The sequence below is a fragment of the Geotrypetes seraphini genome, chromosome 12 (genome assembly GCF_902459505.1).
Source record: "Geotrypetes seraphini chromosome 12, aGeoSer1.1, whole genome shotgun sequence".
Classification (NCBI taxonomy): domain Eukaryota; kingdom Metazoa; phylum Chordata; class Amphibia; order Gymnophiona; family Dermophiidae; genus Geotrypetes; species Geotrypetes seraphini.
The window spans coordinates 44356375-44369504 of record NC_047095.1 but is presented as its reverse complement, the minus strand read 5'-3'; the positions used below and the strand labels follow the sequence as shown (position 1 = coordinate 44369504).

The following is a 13130-nucleotide window of genomic DNA, read 5'->3' as shown; positions in this document are numbered from 1 at the left end:
TACCTCGGCCTCGAGGTCGGCCCCGGCCTTGACCTCGGCCCCGAATACCTCGGCATTGCCTCGAGACTCAAACCCGAAGTCCTCGGGACAACAGAAGACCTCGGCTCCGGGTAAGTCCCCTCTTCCCTCTTCAGATTCTGTACCAGCAAAGAAACCAGCCTCGGGGACGCCGGCGACGCATGGCTTACAGCCCCGGCGAAGCCCTCCAAGCCTTCGGGCCGTGCCTCCACCACACGGGAATACTCTGATACGAGGTCGCCCCCGGTGGAGTGCACCGAGGCAGTGGACATGCCCTCGATGCTGTCCGTGCCCGTTTTTCAGGACCTACTCCGAGCGATGATCTCGTCGGAGCTGTCCGCTGCAATGGCCCATTTGCAACCGGCCTCGACCTCGACCACGCATGTGCCAGACCAGCCTGAGCCTCGCGTCGAGCCACCTCGAAGAAAAGCGCGCAAGCTTCGCCGCATTTCATCCTCCTCGGACTCCTCACCGAGGCACCCGAGGCGCTCTCCCTCCACAGACCGCCGCGGTGCAAAACGTAGTGCTAAAACGACAGACACCTCGAACCGCCGTACCTCCAAGAAGGCCCGGGGTTCCCCCACTCTACGAGGCCGTTCACCTACACCTCGTACGGGACCGCTAAGGGTGGCTGAGTTATCACTCTCCAACCCGCGCATCCTCCAAACTCCCCCTCGGACCGGGACTCCGACCCGAGGTTGCAGGTTGTCACCGAAGGAGTCCGAGTCGAGGTCACCGATTCGACATCGATCGGTACCTCGAACCCCGACATCGTCTCCGAGGGGCTCCTCGAGACGTCGGAGATCTACGACACCGGAACACTTTCACAGTACTTCCCCGGTCTCGGAGCGTGGATCGGAGCAGGAACCTCGATACTCGAGGGAAGCCTCCCCATCCTTCTCCACCTGACGGAGGTCTCGTTCACCGACCCCGCACGGGGCCTCGGGAACATCTCGCCCATCCTTCACTCGCTTTGTCCAGGACATGGGCCACGCTTTGGACTTAGACCTCCAGTCCGACTCCAGATACTCTAAGGAATACCTAGCGGAGCTGGATATGCCATCACTGCCCAGAGAGTCCCTCCGCTTACCGCCTAACCCGGTACTCCAACAGGCCTTCTTCAGGAACCTGGAAACCCCCTACATGGTCACAGCCGTACCCTCCAAAATGGAGGCCAAGTACCGCACAGTACCCTACCCGGGATTCGAACAACCACAGCTCTCCCACCAGTCGCTGCTAGTAGAATCCTCCTTGAAAAAGGCCCACCCATCCCGGGTCTCAGCCGCGGTCCCCCCAGGCCGAGAAGGCCGAACCCTAGACAAGTTCAGCAGGAGACTATATCAGAATGCCATGATGGCCTCTAGGGTGCAAAGCTACACTTTCACCTTCACATCCTACCTCAAACACCTCATTGGACTATTGAGAGCCTTTGAGACTGAGCTACCGGCCTCCCGCCAAGGAGCGTTTGGCATGCTTTTAGAGTCCCTCTCCAACCTGCGCCTCCATCTATTCCACGCGGCCTACGATGGCTTCGAACTCTCCTCCAGAGAGGCAGCCTTTGCTATCGCCATGCGCCGACTAGCTTGGCTGCGCCTGGTCGACATGGACCCCAACTTACAGGACCTGTTGGCTAACCTACCCTGCGTGGGAAAAGAACTGTTCGATGACACGATCGAGGCGGCCACAAAACGCCTCTCCAAACACGAACGCTCGTTTGCCTCCCTCGTCCGGCAAAAACCTAAACCGCCCGCGCCCAGGCCGTTCAGGGCCCCTCCACGCCGCTACCCACAAAAATCCACCCCTCCCTTCTCGCGGCCTCCACCCAGGCGTCTGCAAGCCCACCACCGGGCCATGCCCAAGTCCCAACCGCCTGCGACTTCCAAACCATCCCCGTCCTTTTGACGGGATCCGCGGAAGGGGGCGGGCCCTCTCTGCCATAGTCCCAGGCCTCCTTCCCATCGGGGGTCGCCTCAAAGCCTTTTACCCTCGCTGGGAACAAGTCACATCGGACGCATGGGTCCTTGGCGTGATCTCATCAGGATACTCTCTCAACTTTCGGGCCATTCCTCCAGACAACACCCCAAGGAATTGCCCTCCCAACCGGACGCAGCTACCCCTACTCCTCTCCGAGGCTCGAGACCTGCTTCGCCTCAGGGCAGTGGAGGAGGTTCCCCCCGACCAACGGGGGAAGGGCTTCTACTCCCGTTACTTCCTAGTACCGAAAAAAACGGGAGACCTACGCCCAATACTAGACTTGAGACTAGAGAATGACACGGGGAGCGATCCCCGCAGCGAACCGCTGCGGTTTGGCTGCGGGTTATGGTGACCTCATTAGCAAATCGCCGCAGACGCGGGGACAAATCCTTTCACCGACCGCAAAAACGGTGAATAGATTTGTCCCCGCAGGCCAATGTCCCCCCCTCTAGGAACCGCAATTTACCTGTGTTTTCACCGTGCTCCTCATTTGTCAGATCAACCCTTCCTGCCAATAGAACCCGCCCCCCCCCCCCCCCGACGATCGCCCTCACTGGTAGGAGGGTGCCCAACCCCTCCTGCCGGCACCCCCAACGGCCCCCTATATCGCCAATAGGAGGGTGCCCAACCCCTCCTGCCGGTCCCTCCCCCAACAAACCCCGCCATCCCGAAACACCACCCTTAGTCTTACTTTCCAAGTTGGACCGGACAGCTCCTCGCTCGTCTGGCCAGCAGGCCTGCCTCCGTCCAAATGAGGCGGGCCCGCCCCTCCCCTCCCCTGCCTAACCCACAGGATCCTAGGGCCTGATTGGCCCAAGCACCTAAGGCCCCTCCTATAGTGGGAGTGGCTTTAGGTGCCTAGACCAATCAGGCCCTAGGATCCTGTGGGTTGGGCAGGGTAGGGGCGGGCCCGCCTCATTTGGACGGAGGCAAGCCTGCTGGCCATACGTGTGAGGAGCCGTCCGGTCCAACTTGGAAAGTAAGACTAAGGGGGTTCCGGGGTGGGAGGGTTCGTTGGGGGGGGGTCCAGCAGGAGGGGTTGGGTACCCTCCTGCCGGCGATCTTAGGGGAGGCCATTGGGAGGACCGGCAGGAGGGGTTGGGTACCCTTCTGCTGCGATTGTCGGGAGGGCCGTTGGGTGGGTCTACAGGAGGGGTTGGGTGCCCTCCTGCCGTGATCGCTGGGGGGAGGGGAGACTTGCAGCCGTAGCCGCGGTCACTATGCTAATCACGGCAGGGAGATCTTTGCCGCGATTAGGTACAGCGGCTGCGTCTACTTACCATATAGGCTAACATTGTAAGCATTTAAAGTACATGTCGTGTTTGTTTTTGCATTGCTAGCCCCAGGGGTGGTGGAAGATTAGTGATTGAAAAACTGTATGAAAAATAACTATTTTAAATTTAGTGATCAAAATGTGTCAGTTTTGAGAATTTATATTAATTAATTTTTTCTCTGCGTGTTTTGTTTTTGTATAGTTATTAACTAATATTTAACTAAGTTTTAAAGTTTTAAAGAATGTTTCCTTTATACGTAAATAAAGAAAAGTGAATGGGATTGCAGTGGCGGTGACGGGGCGGTGAATGGGGTGGCAGTGGCGGTGACGGGGCGGTGAAGAGGATGGTGAGACGGGGACGGGGCGGTGACGGGGATGGTGAGATGGGGACGGGGCGGTGACGGGGACCAATTTTTTCACCGTGTCATTCTCTACTTGAGACGCCTCAACAAATTTCTAGTACGGGAAAAATTTCGGATGCTTTCCCTACCGACCCTCTACCCCCTGATCGACGAGGGCGACTGGCTCTGCTCCCTCGATCTGAAGGAGGCGTACACACATGTCCCAGTACACCCCGCTCACTGCAAGTTCTTGCGTTTTCAGGTAGGGGACTGGCACCTACAATACCGAGTCCTCCCCTTCGGCCTAGCATCATCACCTCGGGTCTTCACCAAGTGCCTCGTGGTGGTCGCAGCAACCTTACGCTCCCAGGGCCTCCAGGTATTCCCCTACCTGGACGACTGGCTGATCAAAGCCCCGTCCAGGGAAGGGGTTATCTCAGCGACCCAACAGACTATTACCTACCTACAAAGTCTGGGGTTCGAAATAAACTTCCCAAAATCCCAACTACACCCCTCGCAGTCCCTACAGTTCATCGGGGCCACGCTGGATACGGTTCGCCTCCATTCCTTCCTCCCCCCTCCGCACCTAGAGGCGTTAGTAAGTCTGAGTCGAAGGATCTCTCTGCTGACCTCGGTATCAGCTCGACAGATGATGACTCTTCTAGGCCACATGGCCTCCACCGTCCATGTCACACCCTTTGCCCGCCTCCATCTGAGAATCCCTCAATGGACCCTGGCCTCTCAATGGTGTCAAGACCGGGACCCGATCGACCGTCCCGTGACAGTGACTCCTATCTTGCAAAGATCGCTCCGCTGGTGGGCCGACTCTTCAAATCTTTCCAAAGGTTTACTCTTCCTCGCCCCTCATCACAGCAAGGTACTCACCACGGACTCGTCAGAGTACGCTTGGGGAGCCCATCTTGACGGCCTACGCACGCAAGGGATGTGGTCAGCGGAAGACCGCCGCTGTCACATCAACGTGCTAGAGCTCCGGGCCATCTATCTCGCAGCTGTAGCCTTTCAACATCTGCTCCACGACCGGGTGGTCCTCATCCGAACCGACAACCAGGTAGCAATGTACTATGTAAACAAACAAGGAGGAACAGGGTCTTGGTCCTTCTGTCGGGAAGGCCTGCGCCTCTGGAAATGGGCAATCTCCAACAACACCTTCCTTCGAGCGGTGTACATACAAGGAGAACAAAACTGTCTGGCGGACAGACTCAGCCGCCTCCTCCAGCCACACGAGTGGTCACTGCACTCTCAAACCCTACGACAGGTGTTCAAGCAGTGGGGGACACCTCAAATAGATCTGTTCGCATCCCCCCACAATCACAAACTGCCTCTCTTCTGCTCCCGGATGTACTCCCCGGACCGGTTCGAGGCCGACGCCTTCCTCCTCGACTGGGAGGGAAGGTTCCTGTACGCGTTCCCGCCGTTTCCTCTGATCCTGCAGACGCTTGTCCACCTGAAAACAGTACAAGCCACCCTGATCCTGATTGCTCCTCGCTGGCCACGCCAGCCTTGGTTTTCCCTTCTACTTCAACTCAGTGTCAGAGATCCACTGCCTCTGCCTCGGTTTCCCTCTCTACTATCAAAGGGTCAGGGTTCGCTGTTACATCCCAATCTTCAATCTCTTCATCTGAATGCTTGGTTTCTTTCCCCTGACTTCTCTCCCCGTGTCTCAATCAGTCAAGGAGATATTGGAGGCCTCTAGAAAGACCTCAACGAGAACCTGCTACTCCCAAAAGTGGACCAGATTCTCAGCCTGGTGCTCCTCTCACAGCCAGGACCCGGTGTCGGTCCCCGTCCCCCTGGTCCTTGACTATTTACTTCAATTATCTCATTCCGGCCTAAAGACCAACTCCATTCGAGTACACCTCAGTGCGAATGCAGCCTTCCATCAGCCCCTGGAAGGGAAAGCCCTCTCGCTCCACCCCCTAGTCTCTCGCTTCATGAAGGGTCTTCTGAATGTCCACCCTCCTCTCAAACCTCCTCCGGTGGTTTGGGACCTTAACGTGGTTCTGGCTCAACTAATGAAACCTCCATTTGAGCCCCTAGACAAATTGCCATCCAGAATTCCTCACTTGGAAGGTGATTTTCCTGCTTGCGCTCACTTCCGCTCGGCGGGTTAGTGAGCTACAAGCTCTAGTGGCGGACCCACCCTTCACGGTATTCCATCACGACAAGGTGGTACTCCGCACTCATCCAAAGTTCTTGCCTAAAGTAGTGTCTGATTTTCATCTCAATCAGTCCATTGTCTTACCTGTGTTTTTTCCCAAGCCCCACTCTCATCCCGGAGAGGTGGCGCTCCACACTCTTGACTGTAAGAGAGCGTTGGCCTTCTACCTCCAACGCACTCAACCATACCGGAACGTCCCACAATTGTTATTGTCCTTTGACCCAAACCGGTTAGGTCACCCAGTCTCCAAGCGCACCTTGTCCAACTGGTTGGCCGATTGCATCTCCTTCTGCTACGCTCAGGCTGGTCTCGCACTGCATGGTCGAGTAACGGGACACAAGGTCCGAGCGATGGCAGCCTCCGTAGCGTTCCTCAGGTCCACACCTATTGAGGAAATCTGTAAGGCTGCCACGTGGTCTTCGGTTCATACTTTCACCTCCCATTACTGTCTGGACTCACTGTCCAGGAGCGATGGCCGGTTCGGCCAATCGGTTTTGCGAAATCTATTTGCTTAAATTGCCAACTTCCCTCCATCCCTTTTCAGTTAGCTTGGAGGTCACCCACATGTGAGAGTATCATGCCTGCTTGTCCTGGGATAAAGCACAGTTACTTACCGTAACAGGTGTTATCCATGGATAGCAGGCATATATTCTCACAACCTGCCCACCTCCCCGAGGTTGGCTTCTTGGCTAGTTAAGTGAACTGGAGACCACGAGAGGATGCGCCCCCTAGTGGAGCAGGAAGGCACGCATGCGTGGAGCAGTAGAGCAAACTTAAATCTTCAATCAAGTTTGCTTGAAAATGCTTCCGCATCGGGGCTCCGTAGATGACGTCACCCACATGTGAGAATATATGACTGCTGTCCATGGATAACACCTGTTACGGTAAGTAACTGTGCTTTATTTTTCTTACCAGATTAAAATGCATAAAGTTTGCTCTTTTTCCTGGGTCCTCACTTGTGGAGGTGCCCAAGATTCAGGAACAGAGGAAACCAAAGCATTCCCACAGATAAGTCAAACAAAATAAAAGGAATGGGAATGTCCACACGAATGTTCCGAGTGACAAATGCATATACATAAGAACATAAGAATTTGCCTCCGCTGGGTCAGACCAGAGGTCCATCCCGCCCAGTGGTCCGCTCCCGCGGCGGCCCTCCAGGCCCATCACCTGACTATTCCTATGCAATGATCCTATGCAATGATCCCTGACTATTCCTATAACCTACCTCAACTCCTATCTGTACCCCTACAAAATACGTTATTGTTTTGGCTATAAAGCCTTCCTCTAGAGCAGTGTGTCTCAAACTTTCTCGAGCCGGGGCACACTAAAGGTAGTGGCCACGGCTCAAGGCACCCGGAAGTGCACAGATGTCACCATGATGACATCATGCGCATGCGTGACATCATCACGTCGACATCCACGCATGCGCAGAGGCCATCCAGACAGGCCCTGAAATGACGAAAGAGGAAGTTGCATCATCGAAACGGGCCGGCCTAGCAAAGGCCCCGAGGCTAGCGGATGAAACCACGTCTAAATTAATCCTAGCAGCAGCTGCTGGGCAGGGGGTTCAGAAAGAAACACAAAAGTACGTGAACCTCTGGCTGGCACGGTTCAGAAAGAAACATGACGGGGTGGGGGTGCAGAGAGAAATGTGATGGCGGGCAGATGGGTGCAAAGAGAAACACAGTGGTCAGTGCAGAGAAAAATGCAACAGTACGTGAACCTCTGGCCCTACAGGAGGTGCCTCTTGCAGCAAGTCAGTTGGCCAGCGCTTCTCTTCCTCCTCAGTGTGCCGTGGCACACTTAGCATCTCAGGAGGCACACTAGTGTGCGATATACTGCACTAGAATAGATGACATGTATGTCGTGTATTCAAGAGTCTGTCAATGTTATGAGCATCTGTGTGCGTAAGGATACAATCGCCCAGGCAAACATTCTTTTGCCATTATTGGTTCTTGAAATTTTTATTTTTTATGCAGTAGTTGTCCAAACTTGAGCAACAAAGCAATCAAGGCTTTGTTACCGTTTGTATCTTCTTATCTTTGCAAATTTGAATTTTCAGCTCTGACAGAAATTAAATTTTAAAAAAGAGAATGTCTTTTTTCATATAGTTTTTTGTTCCATTTATGGTCTTATTTATGTTTCATTTATGGTCTTACTGTATTTGCTTAAACATCCATGTTAACTGATGTGTTTAAACAAAATATCTTTTAAAAAAAACCTTAGGCCCCCCTTTTACAAAGCTGCGGTAGAAGTTTCTACTGCAGGCCAGCGAGGTAAATGCACCGACGCTCTTAGGAATTCTATGAGTGTCAGAGCATTTACCTCATTCGCCCGCAGTAGAAACCTCTACCACAGTTTTGTAAAAGCCAACGTTAGACTTATCAGCCAGGTCCACACATGAAAAATCTTTATACAGGTACAAGATCCTTTATTTGAAATCCTTGAGACTAGGCATATTTAGATTTTTGAGTTTTTTGGTTTTTGGAAATTTGGTAATGTTAAGTCAGATAAAGTTAGACCTTAAGACCATAAAGTTGCCACCAAACTTTTTTTTTTTATTTCAAAGTCAGACACATTAAACACTTCAAGCACTTCACGATGGTGCAGGAACAGTGGCAGTCTTTTTAAAGACTTCCAGTGTCATCCGTCTAATTAACAAAAGTTTCTGTTTCAGTAATCTCTTTGATCCAATGACTAGGCCACTCCTCCACTCCCTGGCTCAAATCATGCCATCGAGCTTGTCTCTGCTCTGAAAATGTGCAAGGGTCTGCCCAGTCACTGCCTTCAGTTGTGGGAATTGTACTGGTAACTCTACAGACTTAACCACATTTAGATATCCTTACACAAAATACTTTATTCAAGCAGATAAACGGCATTTTGAAACTTCAGAAAGTACATGCAATGTTTTTGTTCAAATGCCAGTATATCTACAGAAAAAAACCCAAGTGCAATGGTATTAACAAAATGATGATATTCTTATCTTAAATAATAAAATGCTAGCCACGCATGTGCACTTGCCTCGCGTGTTCCCTGATCCCTTTTCTGTCGGGATGTGCCAAGACAAGAGCGCATGCGCGCCCTTCCCTGCTCTCCACCTCACAATAGAGACCGCACTACGCCGCCCCTTCACAACGGCTGCCACAAGCATCGCCGCCGAGCGCACCCGAGGGCAGAGGCAGCCCACGCGCATGGTGGACGGAGCGCGAGGACGGCCTCCCGACCGCAAACTGTACATTCAAACGCCTGCTGCGACTCTGCCCCCGAGGACAGCAGACCTTCATTGACTGCCGGTGACCTGTTCATCTACTCTCTAGAAACCGTCCCGCGGTCTCGACTCCAGCAGCACTGTACACACGCTGCTTCGGGGACTGCTACTGCCCTGATTTGCTCTGGCACAGAAGCAGAGCAAATCAGGGCAGTGGGAGGCCCCGAAGCAGCGTGTGTACAGTGCTGCAGACGCTGCTGGTGTAGCAGGTTTGTCGGGACCGCGGGAAGGGAAGGGGGGGGTGGAAAGGGACCAAGGGAGCCAACCAGACTGCGGGAAGGGAAAGGGGGGGGTAGGGGAAATGCTGCTGCTGCACAGGAAAGTAGTGTGGGGGGAGGGAAATGGAGAGGGAGGGAATGCTGGTAATATACATTTTAAAAAAAACAAAAAACAACTTACTCTGTGAAACTTCAGTTATTACAAAAAAAAAAAAATAGGTGACATATGACACCTACATATACAAACAGAGAGAGACACACACAGGAAAAAAAAACCTTTAAAGACAATGAGCAATAGAGAAAGATTGAAAGAAATAAAAAAATAAAAGGAGAGAGAGACACAGAAAAAAAAAAAATCCACATACATCAGCCAAAGAGACAAACACCAAAACAAACACAGGGCAGGGAAGCGCCAAAAAAAAAGACTTCAGCCATGAGCCGCTCAATGGGACCAGGCAGGCAGCCATGCGAAGAAGGGCAACAGAATGAAAAAAGGTAACATGAAGGGAGAAGCTGGGCCTGCCTGCGGGGAACACAATAAGGGAAGAGGGGGGGCTCTTGGAGCAGGCTAGACTGCGGGAATGGAAGGCGGAGGGGCCAAAAGGAGCAGACCACATTGTGGTAAGAGTAGGGAAGGGGGTGGGGGAAAATGCTGCTACTGCTGCACAGGGACCTGGAAGGGGAGGGAAATGCGAGCAGGAAGAGGTGATGATGGACAGGGGGGAAAAAAGGAAGGGAGGCTTATTGCTGGACAGGGGGAACAGGAAGAGGTGATGATGGACACGGGGGGGGGAAATGAAGGGAGGCCTACTGCTGGACAGGGGGAGCAGGAAGAGGTGATGATGGACACGAGGGGGGGAAATGAAGGGAGGCCTACTGCTGGACAGGGGGAGCAGGAACAGGTGCTGATGGACAGGGGGGAGGTAAAACAAAGGGAGAAGGGCTGCTGCTGGATAAGGGGAGCAGTGAAGGGGTGGTGGTGGACACAGGGGAGGTAAAAAGAAGGGAGAATGGACAGGAAAAAGCGGCTAAGGAGACAGAGAGAAAGAAATAAAGACACACACATATATTCTAGCACCCGTTAATGTAACGGGCTATAAAGCTAGTTGTATTATATTGTGCATGAGATCTTAATTTTAATTGTCATATAGGATTATGTGAAGCTTTAGGTTTTTCCATTTTGATAAACAGTTAATTAATTGGCCATTCGAGATGGTACTGTTTCTTTATAGAGACACAACTGGGGAGGGGGCATTTATTTAACTGAGATCACACCCTAAAGAATGGATGCAGCCAGGCAGGGTGTGGGATTCACAGTACTCCAGAAGCAGGATTTAAAAGAATTTCAGGTCATCCTTCAAGCTGATGGGGGACTATGAGTTCCTCACTTCTTTTGTTCCACGCCATCTCTCGAGTTGGAATATATTGTGGTGGCACTTCCCAATACAGTTTGTTTTCTAGCCTTGCCAGAGGAATTGTGAGTTTAATATAAAAAGGCCTCAGATTCCTGCGGCTCTGTCTTCCCATAAGCTATTGGCACACTCTCAATATCAGGAAGTCACTTGAAGCTGGCACTATGGGATGATCATGAAGCCACAGGTGCTTCACTGAGAACAACAGCTATGCCCACATCGAAATTGGAAAGAACTAAGAAGTGCATAACGTTTCTGGTGTTTAATACACAAGAATAGACAATAGGAGTGATTTATGTGTTCACTGGAGGATAAGAAAGGAGTTTGATTTATAATCTATCCCAAATGAGACACAAAGTAGAAAAATGTATAAAGAGGATTCTCTATATGGTGCTGATATTGGCAGCCACCTAAAAAGTGACTGGCAGTCACGTGATGGCGTTCTATAGAACAGTGTTCTTCAACCACCGGTCCATGGACACGTGCCAGTCCACAGGAATTTCCACAGGGCCAGTACGTGCATCAGGCCCAAAACAGTGTTCTTCAACCGCCGGTCCACGGTGCGATCGATGCGGTGTTATCTTCGAGCCAGCTCCCTCTTCCTCATTGATTCAGTGTACAAAGTCACGGGCAGCAGCTCCTACGCACGTCCTGTGCCTGAACCGGAAGCCTTCTCTCTGACGTTGCAACATCAGAGGGAAGGCTTCCAGATGAGGCACGGGACGCACAAGGAACTGCTGCTTGCAGCTTTGTGCACTGCATCAGTGACGAAGAGGGAGCTGGCCTGAAGATAATACCGGGGGCGGCATAAAATGGCCAGGCGGGAGCAGGCTAGAAGGTAAGGCATAGCATGGAGGGAGGGAGACAACAAAGGTAGGGGGAATGATTTTATTTTTGAATTTAGTGATTGAATTATGTCAATTTTGAAAATTTACATCTGCTGTCAGTGTGCTTTGTATAGTTTAATTTTGTGCTAAACCATTATGTGTTGTTAATAAGATTATATTGTGTATCCATGAAAAATGAATGGAAAAAATAGTGTTACAATTAGTACTATTATGGGGGTGGGGGTGGAGATTGGATAGAGATGGGCGGGGTCTGTCCCACGACTTAGCCCAGTGTTCTTCAACCGCCGCTCCACAGACCAATGCCAGTCCACAAAATAATTCTTTTATTTCTGCCGGTCCATAGGTGTAAAAAGGTTGAAGAACCCTGCTATAGAGAATCGTGCCTGTGGGAAAGATTGGTGCTGGAAATGTAGGCCAAGGTTTTCCAGGCCTACATTTCGGGCAAATATCTTTGCTGTCATAAGCGTCTAAGTAGGCGCTTTATGACGCCTAACGCTACTTCCGGCAGTAGCTATGCTCATAGTGGAGTTAAGCACTGTAAAGCTTTTGATAGCGTCCCACACCGAAGGCTGTTGAACAAACTAAAATCGATGGGATTAGGGGATACATTCACTACATGGATAAAGGATTGGCTAGATGGTAGGCTTCAAAGGGTGATGGTAAACGGTACCCCCTCCAAAACGTCAGCAGTGATGAGTGGAGTACCTCAGGGCTCCGTCTTAGGGCCGATTCTATTCAATTTATTCATAGGAGATTTGACCCAAGGACTTAGAGGAAAAGTATCACTGTTTGCCGACGATGCCAAACTATGCAACATAGTTGGCAACAGCAGTGTGCCTGACTTTATGACGCAGGACCTAAGAAAGCTCGAGCAGTGGTCATCAACTTGGCAGCTAGGCTTCAATGCTAAAAAATGTAAAATAATGCATCTAGGCAAAAAAAATCCACACAGAACTTACACACTAAATGGTGAAACCTTGTCCAGGACCACGATGGAACGTGATTTAGGAGTGATCATTAGTGACGATATGAAGGCTGCCAATCAAGTAGAGAAGGCATCGTCCAAGGCAAGACAAATGATGGGCTGTATACGTAGGGGTTTTGTCAGCAGAAAACCTGAAGTAATAATGCCACTGTACAGATCCATGGTGAGACCTCATCTCGAGTATTGTGTTCAATTCTGGAGACCACACTACCGAAAAGATGTGTTGAGAATTGAGTCGGTTCAGCGAATGGCTACTAGGATGGTTTTGGGGCTCGGGGATCTCACATATGAAGAAAGGTTAAAAAAACTGCGGATGTACTCATTGGAGGAGCGAAGACAGAGAGGAGACATGATTGAAACCTTTAAGTATATTACTGGGCGTATAGTGGTGAAAGATGATATCTTCAGTCTTACGGGGCCCTCGGTAACCAGAGGACACTCGCTGAAAATCAGGGGAGGGAAATTTCAGGGTGATGCTAGGAAGTACTTCTTCACCGAAAGGGTGGTCGATCATTGGAACGAGCTGCCTCAGCGGGTGATTGAGGCAAGCAACGTGATAGATTTCAAGAGGAAATGGGATATTCATGTGGGATCTATAGGAGAGTAAGAATCAG

General features: G+C 51.4%; 1 long non-coding RNA gene across 1 annotated transcript in view; it reads left to right on the top strand.

The window, feature by feature from the left end:
• LOC117346579 overlaps positions 1-13130 on the top strand; it is a 42041-nt gene that overhangs the window by 4688 nt on the left and 24223 nt on the right. The gene's annotated exons all lie outside the window — the stretch shown is intronic.